The sequence below is a fragment of the Rana temporaria genome, chromosome 5 (assembly GCF_905171775.1).
Source record: "Rana temporaria chromosome 5, aRanTem1.1, whole genome shotgun sequence".
NCBI lineage: Eukaryota > Metazoa > Chordata > Amphibia > Anura > Ranidae > Rana > Rana temporaria.
This window is the reverse complement of record NC_053493.1, coordinates 78,981,912-79,003,608: the sequence shown is the minus strand read 5'-3', so window position 1 is coordinate 79,003,608 and position 21,697 is coordinate 78,981,912. Positions and strand designations below refer to the sequence as shown.

The 21,697-nt window shown below is 45.0% G+C and overlaps 1 protein-coding gene across 3 annotated transcripts in view; it reads right to left on the bottom strand.

The window, feature by feature from the left end:
- Positions 1 to 21,697, bottom strand: part of PRKAG2 (protein kinase AMP-activated non-catalytic subunit gamma 2) — a 389,724-nt gene that overhangs the window by 286,463 nt on the left and 81,564 nt on the right. Inside the window, exon 1 of one of the 3 annotated variants that reach the window (XM_040352744.1) lies at positions 2,946 to 3,011. The exons of 1 other annotated variant lie outside the window; for it this stretch is intronic. The gene's annotated coding sequence lies outside the window, so the exon portion shown is untranslated. Of the gene's footprint in view, positions 1 to 2,527; positions 2,643 to 2,945; positions 3,012 to 21,697 lie in introns of those variants that run through there. One more of the 3 variants, XM_040352742.1, reaches the window with a different exon arrangement.

Genomic DNA, 21,697 nt, shown 5'->3' with positions numbered 1-21,697 from the left:
AAACCCCCTTCCTGCCCAGACCAATTTTCAGCTTTTAGCGCTGTCCTGACAATTGCCCAGTCATGCAACACTGTACCCAAATGAACATTTTCCCACAAATAGAGTTTTCTTTTGGTGGTATTTGATCACCATTGGGTTTTTTATTTTTTGTTAAAAAACTATGAAAAATTACTGAAAATTTGGAAAAAAAATAAAAACTGTTTTATATTTTGTTATAAACATTTGCAAACAGGTAATTGTTTTTCCTTCATTGATGTACGCTGATGAGGCTTGCACTGATGGGCACTGATAAGCTGCACTGATGGGCATCGATAGGCTGCACTGATAGGGTGGCACTGACAGGTAGCACTGGCGGGCACTGACAGGTGGCACTAATGGGCATTAATAGGTGGCACTGAAGGGCATTGATAGGTGGCACTGAATCGCACTGATAGGTGCAGAGAAAAAAGAAAACAATTACCGATCTTCTGTTTACATCACGTGATCAGCTGTCATTGGCTGACAGCTGATCATGTGGTAAGGGTCCGGGATCTGCCCCTTACTGCGATCTGTGATCACCCGAGTCTGGGATGGGAAAATACAAGATTTTTCCACATTTAGCATTTTCCTGCGGCTGTGGTAAATGTAGGCAGGGTGTACATGAAGCCTTAGTATTCTATCTTTAGGCTTTTTCCTTCTGTTTTTAACTGATGATCTGCCCAGTAACACACCTCCTGTATTAGCATGCCTTGGATGAGGGAGCACAGGGGCACATTTGGATGAGGGAGCACAGGGGCACATCATGGTTTGGATGAGGGAGCACAGGGGCACATTTGGATGAGGGAGCACAGGGGAACATCATGCCTTGGTTGAGGGAGCACAGGGTCTAATTATGCCTTGGATGAGGGCAGGGCCGTCTTAATAGCATCTTGGGCCCCTGGGCAAAGTAATGCTCTGGGGCCCCTACAACGATGACAGTGCAGGTAAACAGACATCAAGTAGGTAGGAGGCAGACTGCCTCCCCTGTATCTATCACTCTCAGTGCCATCATGGGGCCCCCAATTTCGGGGCAGCGTGGGCTCACGGACCAGCTGCTTTGGAGAAAGTGTAGGGGCCCCCCATGCAGCTGGGGCCCCTGGCCAGTGCCCAGGTGTGCCCTCTCATTAAGAAAGCCCTGGATGAGGGAGCACAGGGGCACATTTGGATAAGGTAGCACAGGGGCACATTATGCCTTGGATGAGGGGGCATAGTGGCACATTTAGATGAGGGAGCACAGGGGAACATCATGCCTTGGATCAGGGAGCACAGGGTCTAATTATGCCTTAGATGAGGGAGCACATGGGCACATTTGGATAAGGTAGCACAGGGGCACATTATGCCTTGGATGAGTGAGCACAGGGGCACATTTGGATAAGGTAGCACAGGGGCACATTATGCCTTGGATGAGGGGGCACAGGGGCACATTTGGATAAGGTAGCACAGGGGCACATTATGCCTTGGATGAGGGGGCACAGGGGCACATTTGGATAAGGTAGCACAGGGGCACATTATGCTTTGGATGAGGGGGCACAGGGGCACATTTGGATAAGGTAGCACAGGGGCACATTATGCCTTGGATGAGGGGGCACAGGGGCACATTTGGATAAGGTAGCACAGGGGCACATTATGCCTTGGATGAGGGGGCACAGGGGCACATTTGGATAAGGTAGCACAGGGGCACATTATGCCTTGGATGAGGGGGCACAGGGGCACATTTGGATAAGGTAGCACAGGGGCACATTATGCCTTGGATGAGGGAGCACATGGGCATATTTGGATAAGGGAGCACAGGGGCACATTTGGATAAGGGAGCACAGGGGCACACCATTCCTTGAATGAGGGAGCACAGGGGCACATTTAGATGAGGGAGCACAGAGGCGCATTTGGACTAGCAGATTTTGATACACTAACATACATAGCCAAACTCCAGCTAATACTATATAAGCAGTTACAAACAAACAGTGTTTTTCCTTTCGGGATAAAGTTTATACATAAATAATAGATGATCATTGTAATCACCCCTGCTACTGTTAGAGTCGGTTCACACTGAAGGCAATGGAACCATTCTAATAGGAGCGACGCAAGTCGCTCCGACTTAGAAAGAGGTTCCTGTACGACTTCGGGGGCGGCTCGGGGCGACCTGCATTGACTTCTATACAGAAGTCGCTTTGCAGGTCGCCTCTGAAGTCGTCCTCAGGACGACTTGCAGAGCCGCCCCCGGAGTCGTGCCACTGGAGTGTGAACCGGCTCTTACATGGTTTGTCTCCTCCTTGTAACTGATACATTCTGTTAAAGAGCTGTTTTTTTGAAAAACAACAGACTTACTGGCTGAATCGATAGGTGAAATTAAATAAAGAAAACCTAAAAAAAATGAATGCAGTCTTCACAGCTAAGAAACGGTAAACTGCAGTATAATAAATGTTTGCTTTTGGGTTTAATAGCACTTTAACGCACAAATCTCAGGATGCACAATTGTGGTGCTGTAGAAGAAAACAAAGCGGTGACTTACAGGGAAGGGAATATCCTCTAGGTTAGCTGATGATGTCTAGGAGAAGAAATCAGTGATTGCCTCAAGAATGAATCATTTCGCTGTCTGCCTGGGCTCCGAGTCCCGCTCGTATTATTGTGCTTGCAACAGATGGGCATCAATGCCGAGTGTGATTTCTAATTCCCATTACCGAGTACAGCAAGAGGGAAGTGGACAGCTCAAGTATCTGAGTATATTACAGGCAGCCAGCCCCATCCACCCAGCCCCATGCCAAAAATGTATCACGGCTTCTGGGAGATCCTGTTACATGTATACAGTAACCTAAGGAGTGTTAACTCTTCCTGCTAGAAAGGTAGCCATGTTACAGTCACACATTTGTGTCCTTGTGGTAATATCACTTTAACCATAACCAAGTGATACTGGGTGTTGTGCGACTTACTTGTTATGAAAGCGCTCCTTCAGGGATCGGTGTTCAGCCTGAGCTCCGTATTCCCATGACAGACCTGCAGCTGCACAGACACTGTATTGCCTTCCTATACACACAACTCCAGGCATACCTGCACTGGGTTATGTTATCAGTAAACAACGGAGGTGTAATGGTTGCAGTGGGTGTAGCTGTTTTTAAATGGGCACAATAATAAATGAGATAAAAAGGCCATTGTTGTAATGTGATGACCAAGGAGGAAATGGCGCTGAATAGGAGCCCACCTGGCCTGGTCCCAGTGGCTTAGAAATTACAAAAGTTTCGGTGGTGAGCAGGCAGGGCCGGATTTCCCACAAGGCCAACAAGGCCAGGCCTCGGGGCGGCACTGTGTGCAGGGGCGGCGCTGCGCGGCGGAGGAGACAGGTAATTTTTCAGCGGTGTCGGCAGTGCGGCAGCGGAGAGAGATTCTTTCATTGCCCACACTTCTGTTACAACTTCCGCCCTTACTTACAGGCTGCGCGACACAGAAGAGAGAGAATGACGTCATCTCTCACCGCCCGCCCTCACTCTCATCTCATGTGCCTCTGTTTTACGGTTCACCTGCAGCTAGTTTCCCCGCGTGAGAGTGGAGAGGCTAACAGTGTTGTACCTGGCTGCAAGTACTGGGGGGTAGGGCTTGATTTTACATGCAATTAGTGACAAACTGGTACTTTTTGGGTGGCAGCCAGGTAACTGTGGCAATCCCCATTCTGCTAGCAGGCAGCGTGGCAAGTGACATTCCCATCTGGTGGCAGGCAGCATGGCAAGTGACATTCCCATCTGGTGACAGGCAGCATGGCAAGTGACATTCCCATCTGGTGGCAGGCAGCATGGCAAGTGACATCCCCATCTGGTGGCAGGCAGCGTGGCAAGTGACACCCCCATCTGGTGGCAAGCAGCGTGGCAAGTGACATTCCTATCTGGTGACAAGCGACGGTGGCAAGTGACATTTCCATCTGGTGGCAGGCAGTGTGGCAAGTGACATTCCCATCTGGTGACAAGCGACGGTGGCAAGTGACACGCTCAGGGCTCCCACTCATTCTGCTTTATGGTGAGTTGAACTATTTAATTTTACATTACAATGTAATGATAGAAATAATGCATTTCAATCATCCTGACACCATAACAACCATGGTGCCAGAATGATTGAAGCACTAACAGCAGTCATTCTCTGCGAAAAATCGCTTACCCTTCTCGCATCGCCCCCCCCCCCCCCATGTGATGATGGGGGGCGGCATTAAAGGAGCCGGCCTTGGGGTGGCAAAGGGAGTAAATCCGGGCCTTTGAGCAGGGCTTTTTTTCTCAGCGAATAGGTACAGGAACTCCCCCTTTCCGAGCCACCTTTTGTTTCCGCCCCCTAGCCAACTCAAAGCACCGTTCCTTGGTTACGCCCCCCTACCCGTCTCCTAGTAATGCCCATTTTAGAGAAAACAAAGCCAAGTCTCATTTTATGGTGCTTTGTAATTTGTATAGAATTTGTTAATGATAACAAGAAAGGCAGTAAAACAGACCCCCTGTAGCAACAATAAACACCTACAGCAACAATAGACCCCCCCCCCAGCAACAATAGGCTCCCAATAGCCAGCATCAATAGACCCTCCAGCAGCCAGCAACAATAGATCCCTCCCTCAACAGTAGATCCTTCTCAGCAAAGATTGTCCCTCCGCAACATAAGGGAGATTCCCTTCAGCAACAATATATTCCCCAGCAGCCAGCATCAATAGACCCTCCAGCACACCCCAGCACCCCTTGCCATTACATACAATCAGTGCAGGAGGTTCTGGAACTGTGTTCCCCGTGTTCCCGCTGAAAAAAAGCCCTGGTGGTGAAATGCTGATGGTCATGTACCTTTTGGGACCCTTGACTCCTGAACAATATCAAACATACATACTTGCCTCTATACTGCAGCATTGGTCTGATGCTGCAGCTTCCCCCCATCATTTCTTTTTTTTTAAGTTTTAAAGAAGTTTATTGAAAAGCAGTACAGTACATTTCAAGAGCCTCCAGGACAACCTGGGGCCGAATGGTATACAAACGATTCAGATACAAAATTGACAAAGTCAGCTTAGAGCAAAAACATCACTATGCATATAACAGGATATTTTTCCCCACTTTGAACCTAAAATTTTCAAAGAGAAGAAAAAATGAAAATAAAAAATAAAAATAAATAGAAAAAGAAAGTAGCACCCAGTACTGACTGCATTCCCGGCACCCTCAATGGGTTCACACTGTGCCTAAGGCCCCGTACACACGACCAAACATGTATGCTGAAACTGGTCCGCGGGCCAGTTTCAGCATACATGTTTGGTCGTGTGTAGGCGCGAGCGGGCCGAATTCCAGCAAACATTTGCCCGCCGGGCCTTTTCCCAGCGGGCAAATATTCCTGGACGTGTTTTAAAACCGTCCGCTGGAATCCTGCCCGCTCGGACATGTACGGTCGTCTGTACAGACCTACCGTACATGTCCGAGCGCCCGCCGTCCCTCGCATGCGTCGAATGACTTTGACGCATGCGTGGAAGCCTTTAAATGGCAGGCCCGCCCACGTCTCCGCGTCATCGCCGCGTCATAGTCGCGGCGACGACGCGGACACACCCCGCGTATTGTTTACGCGCGGACTTCTGTACGATGGTTAGTACAACCATCGTACAGAAGCCCTCTGGCAGGCATGTATGGTGAAAACGGTCCGACGGACCGCTTTCACCGTACATGTTTGTTCGTGTGTACCGGGCCTAAGAACCAGTGAATACGTTAAGCTCGCAGGATGTGCCTAATAAAGGTGAGAACGAACCCCCAGTCCCGGAATAACTGATGTTCCCGAGGTCGTGGGCCAGTCCCAAAGAAGAGAATATCCTAACTTATTTCCATATTTCAGTGAAGGCTGGAGACTCCAGAAGAAAACATATTAAATAAGCAGAAATCTCCAGTGGTCGTATCACCGCAATAAAGAGAGAAAAAAAGACAAAAAAATTCTCTAATGTAATCATTCAAGTTGAAACTGACTACTTAAACTTCAAATCTGTATGAAGATATAATAAGAAAAAAAAAAAAATAATAATAAAAAAAAAAGGAAGGAAAAGAAACAGAGAGACAGAAAAAGAAAAAGATAGGGAGAGAATATAGGTTGGTGTTGCCAGCTACGGACTATATAAATCGGTCCACAATTCCTGGTAATAGTAACAACAGAAGACCAAAGATAATATGGAGTTCTTCCACCCTCCCTTGTCCTTATATCATAGATATGCCTATATGCCTAGCCCAGGGTTCCCATACAGCCTCGAAGGTTTTAGAAGAATTGAGTATTGAACTGACCATTTTCTCCTGGTGCATGATCCAAGAGATTTTCCTCTTGGCCATCTGGACAGAAACAGAAGGTTGTTTCCAGGCACCAGCCAGCGTAATTTTGGCACCAATGAGCATGAAAGCTATTAATTTTTGGGTATATTTAGAGGCCTGGAGTACACTGACCCCTAGTAACGCTATTTGGGGAGATTTTTCAACCGGTACACCGGTTACCTTCCTGATAAGAGAGAACACTTTGTTCCAAAATCCCCTAATTTTAGGGCATTCCCACCAGATACGGAACCCTGGGCTTGACAATTTCGGAAACACAATGGAGATGTGGTTGGGAACATTGCTGCCAGTCTGCAAGGAACCAGGTACCACCGCATTAATACTTTAATGTTAGCTTCTATCAGAGAGATGTTGATGAGACCTTTAGAAGCTCTCGACCCTACCTCCTGCCACTTCTCCAGGGTCCAGGACATCCGTAGATCTCTCTCCCACGCCTCCATGTAAGAAAATTTGGATGTAGGTTGCGATAGTGAATTGTATACAACGGAAATGCCACCTCTTTGGTCTGTAGTGCGGATGCACCATTGCTCATAATGGGTGAACTCAGGGGGATTTGGCTTATTTTTCCAGATTGAGTTAATAAATTGGGATATTCGGGAGTATCTATCTGTTTCTGAATCCGGAATCCCCAAGGTCCCCACACAGTGTGCTAACGAGATCGGGCCCGCTGTAGAAAGAAAGTGTCCAATCCTATAGCGTCCCTTGTCCAACCACCAATGAAAGATTGTAGGGTCCATATTCGGATTAAAATAGGGCATTTGAAACAAATTAGCTAAAGGTCGCATATCAGAAATTATAGCAGGGGAGTTCCCGCAAGTCATCCCAAAGCCTAAAGGCCTGAGAGAGTGTTGGGGCCATTATGGCCGGTCTTAGTTTTTGTGGACACCAGAGCAGGTCATCCAAAGGAATGGGTCAGGAACTGCCTGACCCTCCATCTCAATCCAATCCGGTTTTTCTCGACCGGAGTAGATAGATGACAATTGGGCCAACCGGGCTGCCTGGTAGTAGCGATATAGGTGAGGTAGACCTAGACCCCCTTTAGTTATGGGTCCATATAAAACATTTTGGGGTAGCCTGTATCCTCTACCACCCCATACAAACTTAAGCACTTTGCCCTGGAATTTTTTAAGTTGATCTTTCTTTTCCCATCATTTCTAAGCCCAAAAGCTGAGCAATCACATGATTGCTGGCTGTTCAGTTCTAATGCCGCATACACACCATCACTTTATGTGATGAAAAAAAACGAAATTTTCTGTGAAGTAAAAAACGACGTTTTTGAAACTTCAATTTTCAAAAACGAAGTTGCCTACACACCATCGTTTTTTCACAATGCTCTAGCAAAGCGAGGTTACGTTCACCACGTTTTTCCATTGAAGCTCGCTTCTAGGCATGCGCGGGTGTAAAAACGTTGTTTTAAACATCGTTTTTTGCTACACGCGGTCAATTTCTGTGAAGTAAAAAACGACGTTTTGAAAAACGACACATAAAATTGAAGCATGCTTCAATTTTTTTTGGTCGTTTTTTACAAGACATAAAACAACGTTTTCCCCCACACACGGTCATTTAAAGTGACGTTTTTAAAAACGTCATTTTTTTTCATCACATAAAGTGATGGTGTGTACGCGGCATCAGTCTTCTTAGAGTGGGGAGTGGTGACTGTCAGTTCCCCACTCTCTGCTCTGCTCCACCAGTGCTCACTAGAGGGCGCTGCTGTGGATCCTAACAATGTGGCCAGTATCCTTCCTGAGCCTGGAGCAACTCTGTGACGTCAGCCGACAGCGTTTTATCCCCCTCTTGGCTGATTCTGGGTCATAGGAGAGCAACTCCATGTAACTCCTGTGATCCAGAAGAAAAGTATTACCAAAAAAGCTTTAGCCAATCTTCTCTTTTAAGAGTGCACAACAATGCAAAGAATAAATATTTAGGAGGCCACAACAATTCCAATGAAGACTAATAATAGTTCTATAAAAGGTGACATTTTCTGCCCTTCTCCCCCAAATAAGTCTAGTTAAAGCAGGGGTGCTCAACCTTCTGAAGAGCGAGGGCCACTTAAGCAACTTGGTAACCAGTCATGGGCCACAATGAGCGGAGCGGACGGATGACAGGTGACGGCTACTCTATAGGCCCTCTGATCCGCCCAGTTCGAAGGGGACGAATTACCTTCTGTTTTTCGTATTGGAGGTAGGGGGGGCGTAAACGGACATCTGTCGCTCTATAGAGGTGAATTGAGGTCCCCATTTGGTTGGGCTGATTGTGTAAAAAGGGCCTAAGACTGCTTTCACACTGATGTGCTGTGGTTTACCCACACCGCGGGTGCAGCATAGTGCACCTGTCTATCCTGCAGGTGAGCTGAACTTTGCCATAGACTCTGCCTGTGGCAAAAGCCGGCGCTGTAGGGGAAGCATCGGCTTATGGGGCTCTGCTCCGCAGGCACTTTCTTCCTCTACCACCAGCTTCTTTCACAACACTGATGCTGCGGTATGGCGGGTCAGCAACCTGCGATCTGGGCTTGCCAACCAAACATTCCAGAGCAGGAGGTCGCGGGCCACATCAGAGGGCTCCGCGGGCCACATGTGGCCCCCGGACCACTGGTTGGCCACCCCTGAGTTAAAGGGTACGTAAATCCTAACAATGCACTTCTCTTATTTTGCTTTATTAAAGCTGAACTCCAGGAATTACTTGCATCACATACCTAAAGAGGAGCTCCATGCTTCTTCAGACAAATTTTTAAGTCAGCTGAGGGGGGGATGAGTTTGGTCAGCCGGAAGTGGAAGTGTGTAACTGTCAAAACCAGGTACCCGCACCCAACTAAAGATTCCAAAGGTGGCAGCGGAGGGAGGTGGGGAGGCAAATGTACAGTGCCTTGAAAAAGTATTCATACCCCTTGAAATTTTCCACATTTTGTCATGTTACAACCAAAAAATGTAATGTATTTATTGGGATTTTATGTGATAGACCAACACAAAGTGGCACATAATTGTGAAGTGGAAGATAAATGATAAATGTTTTTCAACATTTTTTACAAATAAATATCTGAAAAGTATGGTGTGCATTTGTATTCAGCCTCCCTGAGTCAATAATTTGTTGAACCTCCTTTCACTGCAATTACAGCTGCAAGTCTTTTTGGGGATGTCTCTACCAGATTTACACATCTAGAGAGTGAAATTTTTGCCCATTCTTCTTTGCAAAATAGCTCAAGCTCTGTCAGATTGGATGGAGAGTGTCTGTGAACAGCAATTTTCAAGTCTTGTAACAGGTTCCCAATTGGATTGAGGTCTGGACTTTGACTGGGCTTTTCTAACACATGAATATGCTTTGATCTAAACCATTCCATTGTAACTCTGGCTATAAGTTTAGGGTCGTTGTCTTGCTGGAAGGTGAACCTCCGCCCCAGTCTCAAGTCTTTTGCAGACAGGTTTTCTTCTAAGATTGCCCTGTATTTGGCTCCATCCATCTTCCCATGAACTCTGACCAGCTTCCCTATCTCCGCTGAAGAAAAGCATCCCCACAACATGATGCTGCCACCACCATGTTTCACAGTAGGGATAGTGTGTTTAGGGCAATGTGCAGTGTTAGTTTTCTGCCAAAAAGTTAAATTGTGGTCTCATCTGACCATAGCACCTTCTTCCACATGTTTGCTGTGTCCCCCACATGGCTTCTTGCAAACTGGACTTCTTATGGCTTTCTTTCAACAATGATTTTCTTCTTGCCACTCTTCCATAAAAGCCAGATTTGTGGAGTGCACGACTAATAGTTGTCCTGTGGACAGATTCTCCCACCTGACCTGTGGATCTCTGCAGTTCCTCCAGAGTTACCATGGACCTCTTTGCTGCTTCTCTGATTAATGCTCTTCTAACCCAGCCTTTCAGTTTAGGTGGACAGCCATCTCTTGGTAGGTCTGCAGTTGTGCCATACTTTTTCCATTTTTGGATAATGGGTGATGAACAGTGCTCTGTGAGATGTTCAACGCTTGAGATATTTTTTCACAACCTAACCCTGCTTTAAACTTCTCCAAAACTTTATCCCTGACCTATCTGGTGTTTTACTTGGCCTTCATGATGCTGTTTGTTCACTATGGTTTTCTAACATATCTATGAGGGCTTCACAAAACAGCTGTATTTATACTGATGTAGCACTACCCCCGGAGGAACTGCTGTTTTTTTTGGGTGGCACGTTTACCTCGTGGCTCCTTCGAATTCCTAGGGGTGCATGATGCATTTAGTAGAAGTAAAGGAATGTCCGCAACAGGTGTTCTTTGCTGTGCTCTTTATTACCCAGCCGGTTAAAAACAATAAAACTTGTGGTGAGGAAAGTAAAGTAAAGGAAGAAAAGAGAATAGCAGATGCAGGCGTAATAATATGAAACAGTTGTGCTCCTAAGCGTAACACTTCTCTGCGCCACTCCTACTGGAGTGGGATTCGCGTACCCGGACAGGCCTCTCTCACTGACCTGGCAGCTGGTGTATCACTCGAACATTTGTAGGATAAAGTCCCTGCCACAGACCCTCCTTGGTGAACTTGAGGAAAAATCTCTGCCACAGACCCTCCTTGTGAACGTCAGGGAGACACCTCTGCCACAGGCCCTCTCTGATTGTAGTTACGGAGGAGATCCTCCTTAGGTGAATTACGCCTGGGTCTCCTTCAACTTGTCGCCCAGGTACCGACTGACAGGTGATCAATCCTTCAGTGTCCGGCTACCTTGATACCCGGTGGTTTGTCGAAATCCTATTGGACCGCCAGCCTCTCAATGGCGCTCCTTAGACAGACTCCCCACCGAACAGCACTACCGCTTGGGATCCTCAAAGGTGGGAACCCAGTCACTCACTGGGTCCCCCTCGCTGCTCAATTGTTCCAGGCCAACGTGGCCCTGGAACCAGGAACACCACGTGACATGCACGCCCCGGCCAGGTAGGCCATAACGCCGGGCAACCGTGATGTGGCCACCCTAAAGTTGGGTGCCACACTGGACGAAGGAGAACTCAGAACCAATGGCGTCTGCCCCATAAATACCCTCCCCCCAGCATGCACAGCGAGGCAAAACCTCCTGATTGGCTGCTGGGGAAGAGCACCCAAACCTTGACCCCCTTGCTGCCACCTACTGCACAGGGATGGGAAGAACCCCCCTGCACAACAGAATGAGCCCACAGCACAGCCAAGCTGAGACAGAGACCCTGTTTTGCATATAACAATTTGGATCGAGTTTAATTACACTCGGATCTCCCTCTAAATTTAAATAGCACCGGTACCTAGAGTAACCAGACGCTACACAGAGATTAAATTACACACAGGTGAACTCTATTTACTAATTAGATGACTTCTTAGGCAATTGGTTCCACTAGATTTTAGTTAGGGGTATCAGAGTAAAGGGGGCTGAATACAAATGCACGCCACACTTTTCAGATATTTAATTGTAAAAAAAAATATTAAAACCATTTATCATTTTCCTTACACTTCACAATTATGTGCCACTTTGTGTTGGTCCATCACATAAAAATCCCAATAAAGTACATTTATGTTTTTGCTTGTAACATTACAAAATGTGAAACATTTCAAGGGGTATGAATACCTTTTCAAGGTACTGTAGGAATGCATATCACATACTTGAGGGGCCAAGCTACTAATCACTGTTGTAGTTGGTACTCCTACAGTGATAACCACAATCTTCTGGGTGCCCCCCAGATTCTCTGCAAGCAGCTCCCCTCTGAACACTGACCATGGTGGGCCTTTTGCTTGGCACTGGCACCATTAATAGAACAGATACTGTAGATAACTTGTTTTCAATGAGATTGAACGAGGTGAAGAAGAGGAGTGTTGGTGTCAGAATTTCTACCTTGTCCAATTTAGAGAATGCCTTGTATTCATTGAAAAAGTACAAGGCGTTCTATAAATGGCCACTGTGCAGAGCGAGCCAGTCCCTAAAGCCAGTGGGCAGAATGAAAGCCACATGCACAGAATCTGAGTGTGTCCCAAAAAATGCGGCTTTTGCTGTAGTAGCACCTGCTACTAGCGCTTCAGTTGTGAGACATGCACACTTTCCTTGTGCCAAGATGGACCTAATATAAGTATACAATATACATGGGTTTTAGGTATCAATACTATTTGATTCCACCACTTGATTACTTCCTCTGTTCTCTGCCTGTGCTGCTGTGTTAATAATTACTCTAAAAAAGGGTAGGAACAACTGCGCTAGGTTTGAATGCTATAGTCTGGATTGATAAGCAGCAATTAGATTGTAAACAACAAAGAAATATGGAAAAAAGGGAGCAATTGCGCTAAACCAAAATAGTTATTCCAAAGGGAAAAACCGTGTAGGGGGCATATGGCCCAAATTATATATCGTGTTAAAGTAGTGACCTTAATATCAAACAAATGATAAATTAATATATATCCAGATGTAATAGTGCCTCTGAACAGAGGAGACTGCGACCACCCAAAATTGAAGATTAGGTGAGTGCAGCACTCATCGGCCCAATGTGAACCACTAATTGAGCAAATTCAGTGAATGATCAAGGATCCACAAGCAAATAATCATAAACAATAGAAATTATATGAACAAAAATCAAACAAGTGAAAATAAGTAAATTCAGACATATTGAAACCAAAGTCCATATGTTTGTCTGAATAAGTCCAAAAAACAGTTTGTGAAGGGTTCAGATTGAAAAAGACACCCGTGCACAGTCCAACTGGTAAATGATCCCAGCACACCACATGTGAATCCACCACCGTATGCAAAATCTGCTTACCAGATGAAAAGGTCCTAATGGACCAAACCCAGCATTTCACTCTAAATTGGGGGGCTAGATATTGATGTGTCCACGCCAAGGGGGCTGGATAATGATGTATCCACAGCAGGGTGTAACTTCACATAGGGCTCAATGGCATGGGTATATGGAAGAAAGAAATGCTCCATATAGCATAAAACCAAAGATGATTTATTTAAAAACTGGCATGTAGGTATAAAACTCACATTTCAGCAGACATAAAAGAACATTCAGGCCTGTAACGCCGGCCGGACGCTTCCAGGTAGCACTGCTCGTGTGGAGAGTTCAGCGATGAGGGGGATGACGTCAGCACGTCGCTCGCTCCGCCCGACACGTTTCGTGATAGGTCACTTCGTCTCGGGGCATTATTTTTTAATAATTACTCTGTTCTCAGTCATCTCTTAGGTCTGCGGAACCCCTCTCCTCTGTTATAAAAAGGGTAAACGGGGGGAATTCTGTAGTCTGTATTGAGTATGGGATGTGAGCCTTTTGAAGCCATCAATATGAGAGTAGCTGCCCATATTAAGAGGACATAATGAGCAGCTAAGAGATGTAGGGTACCTCAACTGACACGTTTCAGGGCGCTATTACCCTTCATCATAGACAATACAGTGAATGAACAATGTCACCCTAGGATATGAATTGTTACTCAGGATCACCAGATGAAAGTAGAAGGAAACAAAGAATAATCTTACTATTACAACAATAAATAACAAGTTACCAGGATTGAAATTGTTTACCATTGGCCTTTTTCGTGGTGCCTAAAGGCACAGGCCGGGATCTACACTAGACAGAAGCAATTATTGGATGCTCAGGCAGAAATGACAATGTTGTTATCTGAAGGGATAACTTAAAACCTACATACTTAAACCAGTTTCATGGCTGAATGTGCACACAATAATAACAAAACAAAACAAGTGTTTTTGGCAAGAGAAATAAAATGGGCTGTGCCGAGTTGTTGTAAACATCGTTCTTTCAGCGAAAGTAATTGGAGATAATGTTATGTAATTAATGGAAGACTTTGCTTAGTGCGAATGTGAAGCTCCCTGAAATGTCTGTGAAATAATTTTCCAAAAGGGCTTATGAGGCGTTTTTTATTTCTTGGTATATTGTGGCAGTTGTCCGCCTTGACATGCCAAGTTAATCTTTATACTTATGGGTGTCCAAACAACCACTGTGGGTGCCCATAGAAATAAACCTGGTGCTTTTGTCCAGATCACACAACCACTCTCATAGGTCAGACAGTTGCCTGTAAGCTGACCGGCGGCCACCCCACAATATAAGCAGTGATCTGCAGCATCTGTGCGCATCATTTTCTCCTTCTTCTCTCTTCTGCATAGGACTAAACATGAACATTCTGCAGTGTTAACGTCATCAGGTATAGGTGTCTGGTTAGTACCGTATATACTCGAGTATAAGCCGAGTTTTTCAGCACATTTTTTTGTGCTGAAAATGCCCCCCTCTGCTTATACTCAAGTCACCTTTTTGCACCTGATTTCCCGGACTTTGGGGACCCGGTAAACTTGGCACACATATAGCCCCACTCTTTCTCTACAAGTGTACAAAGTTTGTTGTCCGGGGGCCCTATGGCCGGGGAGCACCGATTTTTCAAAGTCGGGCACCTCTTCCATAGACTCCCATGTTAAGCGGTAATTTCTCCGGTAAATTTGGGGACCTGGTACCGGCCGGCCGTAGGACCCTATACTTGGCACACATATAGACCCACTTTTCCTCTACAAGTGTGCAATGTTTGCTGTCTGGAGAAGCTACAACCGGGGAGCACCGATTTTTCAAAGCCGGGCACCCCTTCTATATACTCCCATGTTAAACGTAAGTCTAGTCATGGACACAGTGAGGCATGGGCACAGTGAGGCATGGACACAGTGAGGCACAGTGAAGCATGGGCACAGTGAGGCATGGACACAGTGAGGCATGCACATGGACACAGTGAGGCATGCAGATGAGTACCCTAGGCTTATACTCGAGTCAATACATTTTCCCATTTTTTTTGTGTTAAAATTAGGTGCGTTGGCTTATATTCAGGTCGGCTTATACGCGGTAATATGTACAGGCAGCAAAAGTGTGGTTTTATACAAACACAAGTTTAGCAGAATGATCACCTTTAAAGTGAAACTTCACTGAAAAATGAAAGTCTGACAGGTACCCACTCACCACCTCCACTGGAATCCTAGAGACGATTCCACCAGAAGTTGCCCCTTTACCCTGTCCACAACCTTGTCAAAGGTCCGAAGGCTGTGGGACCATTCACGCAGTGTAGTGCGGCTCACTCATGAGCAGTGGGGAACCGGCTTCACACACTCAGCATGACATCGCCAGGGACCCGAAGACTGGTAAAGAACCAGCCTGGGCGAGTACAGTGCTGGATCCCAGAACAGGTAAGTGCCTTTTTATTAACCATTTCAATACCACCCCCTTGCTGCCCAGGCTAATTTTCAGTGCTGTCACATTTTGAATGACAATTGTGCGGTCATGCAACACTGTACCCATATGAAATTGTTATCATTTTTTTTTACACAGATGGTGCTTTCTTTTGGTGGTATTTAATCACCAGTGGGGTTTTTATTTTATTCAAAATAAACAAAAAAAGACCAACAATGTTGAGAAAAAAATGTTTTTCTTAGTTTCTGTTAAAAAAAAAAAAATATAGCACATTTTTCTTCCTCAATGATGTACAGTACACTGATGGGGCAGCACTGTTGAGAACTGATGAGGAGGCACTGATAAGGTACACTGATGGGCACTGATGCTCAGGGCACTGGTTATCAGTCTAAATGCTGTCTCTGTGTGAGGAAAGGAGAGCCAATAACAGCCGATAACCGTCAAAGTTTGTTTACGTCTGTGACAGCTGTGATTAAACAGAGCTGATCATATGGTAAAGGGGCGCTGTGATTGGCCCCTTACCTCTATATGTGATCCGCTGTGTCCAAAGCAAACAGTGGTCACAGAGCACGCCCAAAGCGCACCGCAGGGGTGCACAGGTGGTGCGCACGTGGGAGGACACCCATGTATGTCCTCCCAGAACTGGAGGCCCATGCTGTAGGCATCTATCGGCTATATCGTGGATTGAAAGCAGGTAAAAGTCAGAAGTGCCAGTATTTGTAGCTGCTGACTTATTTTTTTTTTAAGTGACTGGAGAATCACTTTAAGGCTCCATTTACGTGTGAAAAATATGGATGGGTTCAGGCGTGTTCACAACTCCACGTGCCAGCACCCACCAGGAAGCTGACACTGCACAGCGCTAATCACAGGCAGTGAGACATTTCCCAATCCGCAGTCACACAGATTAGGAAATGTTTCACTACCTGTGATTAGCGCTGCGCAGTTGTACTGTATATAACGGCTTCCTCCCTTCCTTATACATGTGCTCTTCATGTTCTTTATGGTTTTAATGCAAATAAAGGCATTTGGATCTCAGTTTGGTGTGCAGCCATCAGAATATTCCTTTCACTATTACTTCAGTTGCAAATGGGTGAGCACCCTGCAGTGAGGAGATCATGCCGTTGGAGCCAGCTCATCTGTGACCAACGTGGATCTTTTGTGAAGGTATGAATGCAGTCTTAAATGGCCTTACCAGTTTCTGCACTGAAGCACAGAAAGTTTTATAAAATATATATATATATATATATATATATATATATATATATATATATATATATATATATAGTAAACACACACACAGGGGTTGATTTATAAATCATTTACATAGTCATTCCCCCAATAACGGTGCATATTTATATTTGATCTGTGCAAATAGGGCAAGGCAAAAAAAATATGAATATTAATTGGCAATATCCTGTGCTGTTTGAATGTAAAAGGTGTTGATTGTAAATGGAAACCATCACATTTGACCACTAGATGGAGAAAAGTATTATAGAAATTCCTTTGACACCGAGCACCATCTATTGGCCAAATGCAATATCTTCCTGTTTAAATTGATCACTTGCATTAGAACAGTACAAGATATAGCCTATTTATAATTTTTTTGGCTCCATTTGCACGCAACAAATATACATGCCATTTCACTGCGTGAATGGCTATGCAAATTCTTTATATATCACCCACATAAGAGTAGAGCTCTACAATAAGAGGAAATACATTTTTAGACAGCTGACTTAAAAACAGGTGCTCCCACTGTAACATTTCTGCTCCCTTCTTGTTCCGATGGCAACCACATAATTTTACATTTCCAATCCCCTTCTATTCCAGCAACGAAAGTCAGCAGGTCAAAGAGAGAGGATGAATCATGCCAGTGGGGTCTTGCACAGTAATAAAAGCCTAATAAAGTTTGTTAATTTTTCACCATTCTATCCATTGCTAAAATGAAAAGGTTTTGGTAAGGGGTATAATTTATTACTCATTTTCTCTTCTTTTAGAACACTGATGATTCTATGCAGCAAACAACAGCGGCTGCCTTGTACACATGACAAAGCGTTACTGTAAATGACCGTCTTAGTTCACTAAAATATAGCTGCTGCTTGCCAGCACTTTGTAGCCTAAACACAAAATAGAAAAGAAAGGAAACAAGAGTGAAAAGGGCAGCTAGTCCTCCTCTTACAAGTACATAATAACGACATCCATGTTTATGAATGACACAAGACAAGAGAGTCACAACAGTAATTAAAGAGACACATCAGGCCATCGGGCAGTAAAATTAAAAGTAACAGCCAATCTAGGTTATCAAGTTGCACATTTCTGCACACAGCCAGTTACACAGGGTATAAAGTTACTGAGCTAAAATGATGCCTAAAAGCGGTTGTAAAGTCCGTTTTGTAAGCCTATACCAGTGGTGGCTGGTGGGTTCTTCTTTTGGGGGGGCGGCAAACAAACAACACCCCCACCCCCAGCGGCGCAGCACTGAGAGCACCCCCTGGGGGCGGTCCGGCAGTTACCCGCTTCTGTGGCGGGGCTGTTTTGTCCTCTCATCCTCTCCTGGAGTGCGGGCAGTGGTGGCTTCGGTGTCCGCTCCTCATGCTTCCTCCACCATGTGTCTCCTCTTCCGCCAAAGCACTAGGCATCCAATGCTCTGCTCTTCGAGACCACCCTTTTTTAAGCCTATTTGAGCCTCTGGCTCTAATCAGATGCTTCAAACCCCCCCTTGCCCATTGGAATCCATGGACTGGTGCCCTGATATGTAGATCAGTGGGCCGAACGCATGGATAGCCGCCATGGTGGCCGCCACTGGCCTATACGAAGGGGCTTACCTGTAGGTAAAACGGATATCTCCAAAACGTGCACCGCTTAGGAAATCTTCACCGTGGATGCAGCTGATGACATCACCGGCGCATGCATTCTGAATGTCCGGGCATACCGCAAGAATAAAATCATCGCTGCTCAAATCACTCATACAGCTGGAGGCCGCAAACCAGGAAAAAAGAACGGGACAAGAAGGAAACACTGTCAGCAGTGACAGCTCGCCGCTGAAGTTCTTCATTCTAAGGTAATTATTTCATAACAATATCACTCCTAATTTACCCCCCTTTTCATCCTGTTGATTGATGGTGGGTGTTATAGATCAAGAGTGACACATATTTTCTGGTTCAAATTGATTAGAGTTATTTAGTTTTCATTTAGCTTTTATTGTTTTATTATTATCTTGATTGTTAGCAAGCGCCATTTGCCTTCCCCCTTATTTATCGGTTTTATTAGTGTGTGAGCACTTATTGGCGTGGCTGCTGCTTAGTGTATTTGTATTTTATTTATTTTATTTTAGTTTAATATTGCTTGAGTTAGTGTGGTTTGCGCATTAGTTTCCCCCATTATTTCATAATGTGCTAGTATGCGATGCATACTAGTTTGTGGTGAAGTCCATCTACCGCCCCCTAAACCGATAAAAGCACCAGTCGCTACTGGAGAAATGGTTTTCAATTTTTTTTTACAAATAAATATGTGAAAAGTGTGGCGTGCATTTGTATTCAGCCTATACAAAGAAAAAAGTTGCGCTAATGTTGGTATAAATGGATGCACTGAAACCAGCGCAAGTAATACAAAGACATTTAAATAAGTGACAACCAGTGATTAAACCGTGAGCATCTAAAAATTGTGAACAGTTGCATATCAACCATGGCCCACCATACACCATAAAGTCCAAAAAACATGAAGCTGATGGTCACATTAAAGTGTAAATATTCCCCAATTTCCTGGAAAGAGTGATGATAGAAGCACCTCCACCTCAGTCGCACACTGACTCTTACCGGAACTCTATGATCTCTTAATTACAGGAGATCATAGACAGCATATAATGATGATATCCTTTGAAGCGTGTCTCCAGAGAGGGTCAGTCACAGTATTGAATTGCCTCAAACAGTGTACCAATGCGGGAGAAGGAAGAAGAAGGAACTGGCATAGCGTAAAATCCTCGATTTATTTATAAGATAAAAAAATTTACACTTACAAGCTGTAGATATAAAACCATCAAAACACAAGCCGGCCGGCTCCTCGAACATGCAGCCCGTATCTTCCGGGTCTGATCACTTGACGCGGTGACGTCAGAATGACGCCTCCCAACGTTTCGTCTCGATGGTGACGTGGTCATGGGATCACGTCCCCATCGAGACGAAACGTTGGGAGGCGACGTTCTGTGAATTTCTGGTACTGTAATCTCATAAAGTCTCACAAGATTCCAGTATCAGGGACCATTCTCCAGTGTTAGAAGCATTGGTAGATCGCTTCACTCCTCTAAGGGTGAAGCGATCTACTCTGCTTCATAAACTGGCACCCAGAGGAGAGAGATCTCCACTGTGAATGCCTGAGAACGAAGCTGTGAATATATTTCACTGCTTCATAAAAGGAAACCAAAATCCAAATAAAATACATTTACGTTTTTTGTTGTAACATGACAAAATGTGGAAAATTTCAAGGAGTGTGAATACATTTTCAAGGCACTGTAACATGGGGTTGATGGGCAGGAAGGTAGGATTCATTTAAAATGCTTAACCTAGGCACTGTGTATTCAAGCCTTTCTCAACCATTTTTGCCCAGAGGGAAACCTTAAAGTAGTTTTCAGGTCTCGGAATATCTGCTAAAAATTATAACTACAATTCACTGTACATTAGAGAAAATAATGGACAAAGCTCTTTTGGCCATATTTCTTCTGTTGGTCACAAGAGTGCACTTAGTTCTGCAGTCTTGTGACCCAGGTTCAGTCAAAAGTGAGCTAAACCCTGCTGTCTGATGATATCACAGAGCGAGTCCAGGCTCTGCAAGGATCCCCACAATAGTGCCGGGATCTGCCCAGATGGTTGACTGGCTCAGCCTATTAGCGCTCCACTGAGAGCCTGAGTCAGACCCACCCATTCCTCTACTGTCTGGTTCTCCAGTGAGTACTGGAGGGGCAAAGTAGAGAGCCAGTGACTGACGTTCAAGGATTTGACAGGAGTGAAATTGAAATGGCTAGAGGAATGGGTCAGAGCAACTCCAAAACTGCAGCTCTTGTGGGATATTCCCAGTCTGCAGTGGTCAGGGCCTATCAAAAGTGGTCCAAGGAAGAAAAACCGATGAACTGGCGACAAGGTCGTGGACAGCCAGGGCTCATTGATGCATATTGGGAACAAAGGCTGGTCCATGTAGTCCGAACCAGTAGAGGAGCTACTGTAACTCAAATTGTTGAAAAATATAATGCTGGTTCCGATATAAAAGTTTCAGAACTCAGTGTATCACAGTTTGTAATGTATGGGGATGCACAGCCACTGATCGGTCAGGGTGCCCATGCTGACCCATGTCCACAGCCAATAGCGCCTACAAAGGGCATGTGAGCATCAGAACTGGACCACAGAGCAATAGAACAAAGAAGCCTGGTCTGATGAATTCAAGAATGGTTTGAGGAACACAAGTTTGAGGTCTTGACCTACCCTCCAAATTCTCCAGATCTCAATACAATAGAGCAAGGATATTGAATTAGCGGACCTCCAGATGTTGCAGAACTACAAGTCCCATAAGGCATAGAAAGACTCTGACAGCCACAAGCATGACACCCAGAGGCATAGGCATGATGGTACTTGTAGTTTTGCAACAGCTGGAGGTCTGCTGTTTGCACATGCCTGCAATAGAGCATCTGTGGGATGTGCTGAAAAAACAAGTCTAATCCACAGAGGCCCCACCTCGGAACTTAAAGGACTTAAAGCATTTACTACTGATGGCTTGGTGCGAGATACCACAGCATACCTTAAGAGGTCTAGTGGAGTCCATGCTTCGATGGGTTATGAGGGCCAGTCATAATGTTATGGCTAATCATGTATATGTTTAAACAGCAATGAAAGTAAGATGTAATTAGTACTGAATTGTTTATTGCACAATAAATTACAGTTGAGCTAATTAAAGGCTTTTAAATATAATGTACAATATAATGATATAGTAAACCTTCCCAGATAAAATCTACAGACAATGACAGTCGGCAACAAAGTAGAAAATGTGTGAACTCTTTGTTTTATTTATTTTTTTGAATTGCTCTTCCTTCCACTGAAACCTGGAACTTTACCAAGATTCTAAACTCTGCAATAATACATCTGAAGCCTCGTACACAACCGAGGAACTCAACGGCGAAACACATCGTTTTCCTCGTCGAGTTCCTTGTTAGGCTGTCGAAGAACTCGACAAGGCA